The 10360-nt window shown below is 35.6% G+C and overlaps 1 non-coding gene across 1 annotated transcript; it reads left to right on the forward strand.

Annotated features, from left to right (window-relative positions):
* Positions 1–10253: 10253 nt before the first annotated feature.
* On the forward strand, positions 10254–10360 carry LOC136234293 (small nucleolar RNA R71). The gene has a single exon (XR_010691184.1). It is a non-coding gene; the product is annotated as a small nucleolar RNA R71 (small nucleolar RNA).

Raw genomic sequence — 10360 nt, forward strand, 5'->3', positions numbered from 1 at the left:
GACGCGTGTCGCGACCGTGAAAAGTGGAAGCCGCGATCGCGACACGGAGCATTTTTCATTTTTTCGCTCTCGTTCGTGTCCTCGACTTGGCGTTATTAATTTTCGTCGTCTTCGACTCCTTTTGTAGGGATTTTCTTCTATTTTCGAGCTCTTTTTACTCCTATTTGGATTTTACCAAATATTTATGTACCTTGCATGAAAGAAACATATTCGAGAGTAAAAGTATTCTAAACAGGTATGAATAGCATAAATTCGTAGCAATATTGATGTAATTATTGATAATATTTTAGGTATATTTTGGGCTTAACAAATCTCCACACTTAATCTTTTGCTAGTCCCGAGCAAAATTTCACTGAATTTATTCTCTAACTAATCTCTTTATGAAAATAAAGCATATATCTCTGTATTATCTTTTGAATTAGTTAAGCCGAAAAGACTAACTTCGCATGGCAAATTTATACGCAAAATATCAAACTAACTTAGTATAATATACGATATATCATTCGTCCTGTATTTCCAATTTTTGTATTGACGCATTCGGGACAATGTATAAGCACGCATGTTATTGAGTTTTTCCGTCTCAAGGCATTTCAAAGCACAAAATTTTCTTTCCCAAACCTAAACTAATATATGAGATATATTATATTTAAATAAGTACTTGAACTTTAATTTATTTGTTTGGTTACGCCCGAAATAAGGGTGGTTTCAACCGTAACCTTGTACGTATATATTGCTTTGTGTTTGCTTAAGAGGTACCGACCATGCCATGGGTGGACGCAATCGTTACTTTAAACTTATACACGCTTAATTTTATTTTTGAACGTTCCTTCCATACCTCGATTGTGATAAGGGTGGTCGCAACCGTGGCCAAAAGTAAACGGTACTTAATTTTCTTCCCTTTCATACCTCGATTGTGATAAGGTTGGTCTCAATCGTGGCCAAAAGTTAAGAATTCAACTAATTGATTAATTAACATGAATTATAAAATTATAAGTTGGGAAAAAGAAAAATAGCACATTCATCCTATATTGACTTAAAATTCAACATGTATTATGGCTAAAGTTTCCTTAAAAACTTCAATTGGTGCTAATGTAAGACGAAATCAAACCGAGCTAAAATTGTTAGTTCAATTTAATGGCTATAAACCTAAGTGAAAATTTAAAATAAGATTTATTCTATCATGAATTGCATGATATAAAAATAGAGATCGAAATAAAGAATTTATTTACTTAAAATCATTCACTCGAGACAATTTTACTTAAAATCGTATCGGAGATTCGTGAAAAATTTGAAAATATATTACCCGTATAGAAATATTATTTCTAACGATAATGATAACCTAAACAAATAATCATATTAACTTATAAAATGTTAAGTTATGTGTTGCAATATATATATGTGTTGCATTTGCATGAATATCATTCGTTGCGTTTATTATTTGTTTTGCAAAATAAAATCTTTGTTGCATTGATTCGTATTTGTGTAGAAATGGATATATGTATGTCTCCTCCCACACTTAAATTGGACCATGTCCTCATGGGTGCAAAAATAATGGAGAAAACATAAAATACGAAATAAGGCATACGGAACAAAGATTGAAATTGAGCAAATTAAACATTCAACATAAAATTAAAAATTGTACCAAACATAAGAAAATGAAAATTGTACCAAATTATAACAAGATAAAAAAAAATAATGAAAGGAAACCAACCTAAGCATGAGGTGGTGAATCGGGAGGTGTAGGTGACGTCTCCACATTGCGGTGTCGGAAAAAGGAAAGCATCCGATGCCGAGTCGATCGATGTTCACGCCTCAAAAGGTTGAGGTTGTCATTCATCACCATATTGTTTTCAACCAAATCATCAATTCTTAAGTTCATTTGACGGTTGTTGGAATTGATTTGGTCCAAAATCCTCCGCAAATCTATCGAATTATCCTCCGCTTGAGGTGCTTGGGGTTGTGCTTGAGCCGGTGGTTCATCTTCCTCTCCTTCCGCATCTCCGCCGCCTTCGGTACCGACAAATTGAGAACTTGAAACGCCACCACCCATAGTGCCACGAAGATGGGCAATTCGGGTAGCATAGGAAATAAAGACGGGAGGTCCTTGGGGAAGCAATAAATGAGCTCGCTCAAGAGCCGAGATGTCCAAAAGCGGAACGTACCCACGGTAGGTGGACATGTCATAGTCGGCCAATTCACCCCGTGCTCCCAACACAAGTCTGGTGATAAAATTACAAAGAGGGATTTGAATGGTAGTAGCCCTCGAAGCACGGAATAAATTGTCAAACATAATACCAATGCAATCAATCCTCAAACCTTTAAGCAAACTATCCAAAACATACAAATCCCGAACTTGAACCTTTGAACTCTCAACACGACCAAATAAGGAGAAACTTAAATACTTATGAAAGAAGAACACACAATTGTCCTTAATCAACTTGCTTGAAGTGTTTTTTGAATTAAAATAATCTTGATCCGAGAGAGTTCGCCAAACAGCATCATTATCAAAATCCTTAGGCTTATCATAAAAATCAGAAGTAGGGAAACCAAACATATTTCCCATTGCTTCATAGTCAATGGTATAAGGTATACCATTACTCCTAAAAGAAATTGAAGTTTTCTTCTTGTTCATGGACAAAGTGACCAAAAATTACACTACATATTCATTAATACGCGGGAAACGCATATTAACGAATTCTTGCCAACCCAAAGCTTCAATAAAGGCAGCAATTCGAGTAGAGAAATTTAATACTCTTACCGAATGGAAGTCTAAGAAGTGCATATCTACAAATTGGCGGTCGGCTTGTGAAAAATGTTTGAAAAGAACGACTTCTTCCTCCGAATAGATGTCAAAATAAGCTCCACATTGAACCCGAAGGCGATTAGCTTCCGTAACAGCGGGCTTGTTACCAACACGCTTAGTCCTAACCATGGTGATGGTGTTTAGGGGGCTTAGGGTTTGAGAAAAAGAAGAAGAAGAAGAAGAAGTGGTGGAGAGAAATACCAAAGCTTGAAGATGAGGTTGGGGGTTGTGAAATGGAAGTGATTGAAAATAGGAAATAGGATAGAAATTGGAGTGAATAAATTGGGAAGAGGAAAAGTAGATTTTTGGGGAAGAGTTTAGAGTAAGGGATTGGGTAAAAATAGAGGTGATGTGAGGTTTGTGTAAGAGGTAGGTTTATATAGGGTGATTAGGTGAATGTATAGGTAGAATAGGAATAGGAATAGGCAAAAATATTGGCAAAATCGGAATCAATAGGGCAGAAATCACGCGTGTCGCGGCCGCGAACGGCAAAGCCGCGGCCGCGGCACGCGAATTTCAGGCAAATTTCGCCCTGAAATCTTGCCAAAGTTGCTGCTCATACCGAGAATTTCTTAATTCTCGGTAGAGAATTGGGTAAGATGGCCAATTTTGGTGCCTTTTGACTTGGTTTGTGCATTTTTTGTTGTGGAATGGTTCCTGAACTTAATATTAAGTGTTCCTGTACTTAAAACTAAAATAAATGACATTAATTGCAAGGAAAACCAAAGGTTTAACCTTAATAAATTGAATTAAAATAAATTTATTATGAAGAATTAATGAAACTTAAATGTGCATTTATGCATATAAGTTAAGAGAACCACATTAAATGCATAATAAGGGCATGTTAATACATATTTAATACATGAATTGAATTGATTAAATGTAAACTTAATTCATTGAAAATAAATTGAGTTACAAAATAAAATTAAACGTGGATAAATGTGTGGAAAAATAGAAAAACATATTTAGTTCAGGTGAATCCTTTTTATCTGAATATGAGTAAGAATAATGAGAGATCCATATGAGAATATGCTAAGTATAGATAATGGATCAAATGGATAATTCTAATAAAATTAAGAATTGAACTAAATAAGATTTTTATTAAATAAACATATGTACAAAATAATGAAAACAAACCAATAATTAAAACTAAACAAAATATATACAAAAATAACAATGAAAAACAGAAACTATTCTACATATTCATCCCTATCTAACGGGATATTTCTGGCCTTAATACGATCAATTTGAAACTGCACGAAAGTTTCACGTTCCGGTGCAGACAAAAATTTAGGCCCTGCTTGAAAGACACGTTTCACAAGTCCTTCGTGCTCGAGAAATTCATAGTCAATTGTCGGGAAGAATTCATCATCACTCCAGGGAACATCAATAGTACCCTTTGAACCGAGAATTATTCCACAGATTATATTGCCGAACCCAATCTTCTTATCTTTGGATCGAGAAGCGGCGACAAGACCTTCCATCAGAATTTTGGAAGAATCCACTGCATTGCCTGGGAATATATCTCCAAGAACATACAAATCAGTGTCACGGACCACACTACTGAATGTGCGCCCGAATAAACTGTGACACAGGAATTTGTGTAAATACAGCATGAAGTTGGAGCGAAAAGAGTGATTATAGGCGAGTTTTGAATTGAATCGCCAGAATCCAGTGAGCATTCTCCAAATGTCCGAGGATGTCATGTCTCGTCCAGGATGACGTTTGATTGTATCCTTTGGGGGAAAACCGAACCAAGCATGCAACTCGGGATAGCCGAAAGTGAAGATTTCGCCTTCTCGACGAAAACTGAGACGTACTCGGCGTTTATTAGTAAAATGAACGGTACAGAAGAATTCGAGTATCCAGTCGCCTATTATTGGAAATCGCATTTGGGCGAATTTTGTCCACCCTAGGCGCTCCATATAGCGGCTCATGTCATCAGTAATGCCTAATTGGCTATTAAGAAATTCATCCATATACAACATTCCGGTGAAGAATTTGTAACGGTGATTCCAATAACGTCTACCTTCATCGTGGTTGAAGATAGGGAAAGGCACCCCATATCGCTTGGATAAGTCTGGGCGTTTGTTGATTGAGGCAGCAATGTGCCTAGGTGATTTGTATTTGGTAGGCATAGTGCAAAAGTTAGTGTTACTTTAGCAAAGAACGGTATTTGTGAAGAAAAATCAGAGTTCTGACAAAGATGAAAAAGAATTGTAACAGAACTTGAATCCTCTAAGATTAATTTATAAGAGTTTAGGATGAAAAGAGGTATTGTTTTAATTGTGAAAAGGTATAATTTGTACCTTTCTGGAATGAAGAAACTTAATGTTTCAATTGCCAAGAGGTTCGTCGAAAGGGTGAGAGTGTTTCAGGCCTGATAGTGCAGGAAACACGCGTGTCGCGACCGCGAATGGCAAAGCCGCGGTCGCGACACGCTGATTTTCATGCGAAAATCAGGCATCAAAGCCACCTCCTGATTCACGGTAGAGAATTTAAAAATTCTCGGTATGAACAGAGAAATTCGAACCTGTTTGTGACATTCTTAAATGAAGGGATTCTCGGCAGGGAATTCTAAATTCTCGGCAGAGAATTGCCTGAAACTTCAAATTCATCTTAATTTCCTAAAAATCAAATCTAAAATTATGAAATATAAATATTTTATGTATTTAAATCATAACATAAAGTTATCTAATAAAAATGGCATTTTGAAAATAAAATAAAATAATAATAAAAATAAAATAAAATAAACAAAATCATAAAAACAATAAAACAAAATAAACTGTGTAAAATAAACTGAGTAATTCATACGTCAGATAATCTTGTTATGAACTCAATTCCTAGTTGGGAAATATTTTCGTAATAGATTTTACATCGATTACCATTAACTTTGAATCGAACTCCGGTAGGATCTTTCAGTTCTAAAGAACCGTAATCGAATGTTTTGACGACTAAATATGGTCCTAACCATCTGGACTTAAGTTTTCCTGGAAATAAACGAAGTCGTGAATTAAATAACATCACTTTATCCCCAACATTAAAGTGTTTAACTTTAATTTTGGCATCGTGCCATTTTTTCATTTTTTCTTTATAAATCTTTGCATTTTCGTAAGATAGATGACGTAACTCATCTAACTCATTTAAATTGAGCAAACGTTTCTTACCTGCTTGTTGTAAGTCAAAGTTAAGTTCTCTAATAGCCCAATAGGCTTTATGTTCTAATTCGACTGGCAAATGACATGCCTTACCATACACCAAATGGTACTGAGTCATTCCTATTGGCGTTTTAAATGCAGTACGGTATGCCCATAACGCATTATTGAGTTTAGAAGACCAATCTTTTCTAGAGGATGAAACCGTTTTCTCGAGAATCCATTTGAGTTCTCTGTTTGATATCTCCGCCTGACCATTTGACTGAGGATGGTACGGCGTTGATACGCGGTGGCGTACTCCATATTTTTTCATAAGCGTTTCAAAACTCTTGTTTATAAAATGAGTACCACCATCACTAACTATAACTCTTGGACAACCAAATCTACAGAATATATCATCAAGAAAATTAACGACAACCTTAGAATCACTCGTCGGGGTTGCGATTGCTTCAACCCACTTTGAAACATAATCAACGGCAACTAATATGTAAGTTTTACCATTGGAAGGGGGAAAAGGTCCCATGAAATCTATCCCCCACATATCGAAGACTTCAACTTCTAATACGGTTGTGAGGGGCATCTCATCTTTCCTTCCTAGATTTCCTGTTCTTTGGCACTTATCACAACGAGTAATAAATGAACGGACATCCTTAAACATCGTAGGCCAAGAAACCACTTTCAAATATTCTAGCTGCTGTCTTGTTAACTCCATTATGTCCTCCATAAGAGCTAGAATGACATTCTGACATTATGGATTCAAATTCATTTTCACCAACGCATCTCCTAATTATCCCGTCACCACAAGTTTTGAACAGAAAAGGATCTTCCCAAAAGTATTGTTTAATATCGAAGAAAAATTTCTTCCTTTGGTGGGAATTTAATCCTTCCGGAACAATATTGGCTGCGAGATAATTAGCAATATCTGCATACCAAGGTGATATGAAACTTTTCATTTGATAGAGATGTTCATCAGGGAAATCATCTCGTATACCGATAGTTTCACCTATAGGACCGTTTTCATCTTCAAGTCTCGATAGATGATCGGCGACAAGGTTTTCAACTCCCTTTTTGTCTTTAATTTCTATATCAAATTCTTGCAATAATAAAACCCATCTAATTAGACGTGGTTTTGCATCTTTTTTAGCAAACAAATATCTTAATGATGCATGATCGGTATAAATAATAACTTTTGAACCTAATAAATATGACCTAAACTTGTCATATGCAAAAACTACGGCTAACATTTCTTTTTCTGTTGTGGTGTAATTTAATTGTGCACCAGACAGTGTGTGACTTGCATAATAAATGACATGAAGTTTCTTATCCTTCCTTTGACCTAAAACACATCCGACAGCTAAGTCACTTGCATCACATATAATTTCAAAGGGTAAATCCCAATCAAGTTTAGCAATAATAGGTGCACTGACTAAAGCAGTTTTCAATGTTTCGAAAGCTTTAACGCATTCTTCATTAAAATCAAAGGTTGAATCTTTCATGAGTAAATTAGTAAGCGGTTTGGAAATTACAGAATTTTTTTTAATAAATCTTCTGTAAAAACCAGCATGTCCTAAGAATGATCTTACTCCCTTAACATTAGTTGGAGGGGGTAATTTTTCTATTACTGAGGTTTTTGCTCTATCTACTTCTAATCCTTTTTCAGATATTTGTGACCTAAAACAATTCCTTCGTCAACCATGAAATGACATTTTTCCCAATTTAATACCAAATTTGTTTCTCCACACCTAGACAAAACTTTATCCAAGTTTTCTAGGCACGAATCAAAAGAATCTCCATAAACTGAAAAATCGTCCATAAAAACTTCCATGATATCTTCAATGAAATCATTAAAAATCGCAGTCATACAACGTTGAAATGTTGCAGGTGCGTTACATAGACCAAAGGGCATTCTCCTATATGCAAATGTTCCGTAAGGACATGTGAAGGTTGTTTTATCTTGGTCATCCGGGTAAATGTATATTTGAAAGAATCCGGAGTAACCGTCAAGAAAATAGTAGAAAACATGACCAGTTATCCTTTCAATCATTTGATCAATGAAAGGAAGAGGAAAATGATCTTTCCTAGTTGCTTTATTTAAATTTCTATAATCTATACAAACCCTCCAACCAGTGGTGGTTCGTGTGGGTATTAATTCTCCTTCTTCATTCCTTACAACTGTTATGCCTCCCTTTTTAGGTACATAATGGATTAGACTAACCCATTCACTATCCGAGATAGGGTAGATGATTCCATTGTCCAGAAATTTAGTAATCTCATTTTTTACTACTTCTTTCATATTCGGATTTAGGCGTCTTTGCCTATCCGCTTTAGGTGGCTTATCTTCTTCTAAGTGAATTCTATGCATTACAATACTTGGATTAATACCTTTTAAGTCAGAAATTTGCCAACCCATACTTCCTATCCTACTTCTAACAACTTCTTTCAATTTTTCTTCTTGAACTTGTGTCAACTTGTTAGAGATCATTATAGGTAGAGAATCGCCTTCACCTAAGAAAGCGTACCTCAAATGACCTGGTAATTCCTTAAGTTCTAATTTAGGTGGAACTACAATTGAAGGCGGAACTGGTCCATCTTCTCGAATCAAAGGTTCTGGGTCCTTATCTTCTAGTTCCTCACTCATTATAGGTTCTATTATTTCTTCTTTTTGAACAATGTCATTTACACATTCTTCAATTAAATCAAGTTTCATACAAGCGAAATCCTCTATAGGATATTTCATCGCTTGATTCATATCAAACTCAATCTTATCATCTCCTATTCGTAAAACTACTTTCCCTTCCGACACATCAACTAGAGCACGTCCCGTGTTCATGAACGGTCTACCAAAGATTAGCAGACAATTTACATCATAAGCAAAATCTAAAATAACGAAATCGGTAGGAAAAATAAATTTGTCAACTTTAACTAAAACATCCTCAATTATACCGTATGGTCTTTTATTGGTTTGATCCGCTAATTGCAAAACCATATTAGTACGTTTGATGTCTTCTTCTAAGCCTAACTTATTAAAAATAGATAATGGCATCAAGTTAATGCTTGCTCCTAAATCACAAAGACAACTTGGGAATTCTATATCTCCCAATTTACACGGAATGGTAAAACATCCGGGATCTTTGAGTTTTGTGGGCAAATTGCTTGACACAATCGAACTGCAATCTTCAGTTAGTGAAATGGATGAAATCCCTTCCCAACTGATTTTCTTTGAAATTAAATCTTTGAGGAATTTTCCATAGTTGGGAATTTGCGTAATTGCATCCATAAACGTCAAATTAATATGCAAATTCTTAAGTTTGTCTAAAAATGTTAAAAGTTGTTTATCATAGTTCTTGTTGCGGACTTTGTGTGGAAAAGGTGGTTTGGGTACAAAAGTTTTTGTACTAGAGTCAATCGGTGCATCTTTTTGTTTTAATGTATCTTCTTTGGGTTTTGGTAAATCAGTTCCAGGTAAAGTCGAATTTTCGGGCATTTCCGGGTCTAAGTAGTTTTTCCCTGAACGAAGAGTGATAGCCTTAACATGCTCTTTCGGATTTTCTTCCGTATGGCTTGGAAGACTTCCCTCTTTACGGGATGGAATTGATTTAGCGAGTTGTCCAATTTGAATCTCCAAATTATGGATGCTAGATGATTGGTTTTTAATAAGCTGATCGAATTTATTCTCGATCCATTTAAAACCATCGTCGTGATTACTTATTTTTCCGCTCATCGCATCAATGAATTTGTCGATTTTAGAAGATAAGGTGCTAATCGTATCTCTTGATTGATTTTGATAATTAGTAGTACGATTTTGATTAGCATTAACATTATTATTGTTATTATCTCTCCAGTTAAAGTTAGGATGATTTCTCCATCCAGGATTATATGTATTGGAATAAGGGTTATTAGTTTGGTTTTGCCCTTGGACAAAGTTTACCTGTTCAATTTCACTCATACCTTCGTAATCCACATCTGTTTGGATTGGTTGACCATTAGGATCACACGGTGCCATAAACCTATCAATTTTGTGCGACAAGGCAGAAAATTGGGCTTGCAACATCGCTACTGGATCAAGATTCACTATACCTTTAATTGATGATGTTGTTGAGGATGATGGTTTCGCTACTGGTACGTGTCCACGTTCCGCGGGCCACATACTGCTGTTGATTGCCATTTCCTCCAAAGGTTCTCTCGCTTGGGCAGATGTTTTCTTCATGAATAACCCTCCAGACATAGCATCCAATGAACCTCTAGTTGTAGGATTTAGTCCATTATAAAATGTTTGCATTAAAAGTTCAGCGGGCAATTGGTGGTGTGGGCATAAACGTTGAAGTTCTTTAAAACGTTCCCAAGCCTCATAAAGAGTTTCATTATCATTTTGAGAAAAAGATGTTAACTCTTTAATGACTCT

This window comes from Euphorbia lathyris, chromosome 6, assembly GCF_963576675.1.
Source record: "Euphorbia lathyris chromosome 6, ddEupLath1.1, whole genome shotgun sequence".
Taxonomy (NCBI): Eukaryota; Viridiplantae; Streptophyta; class Magnoliopsida; order Malpighiales; family Euphorbiaceae; genus Euphorbia; species Euphorbia lathyris.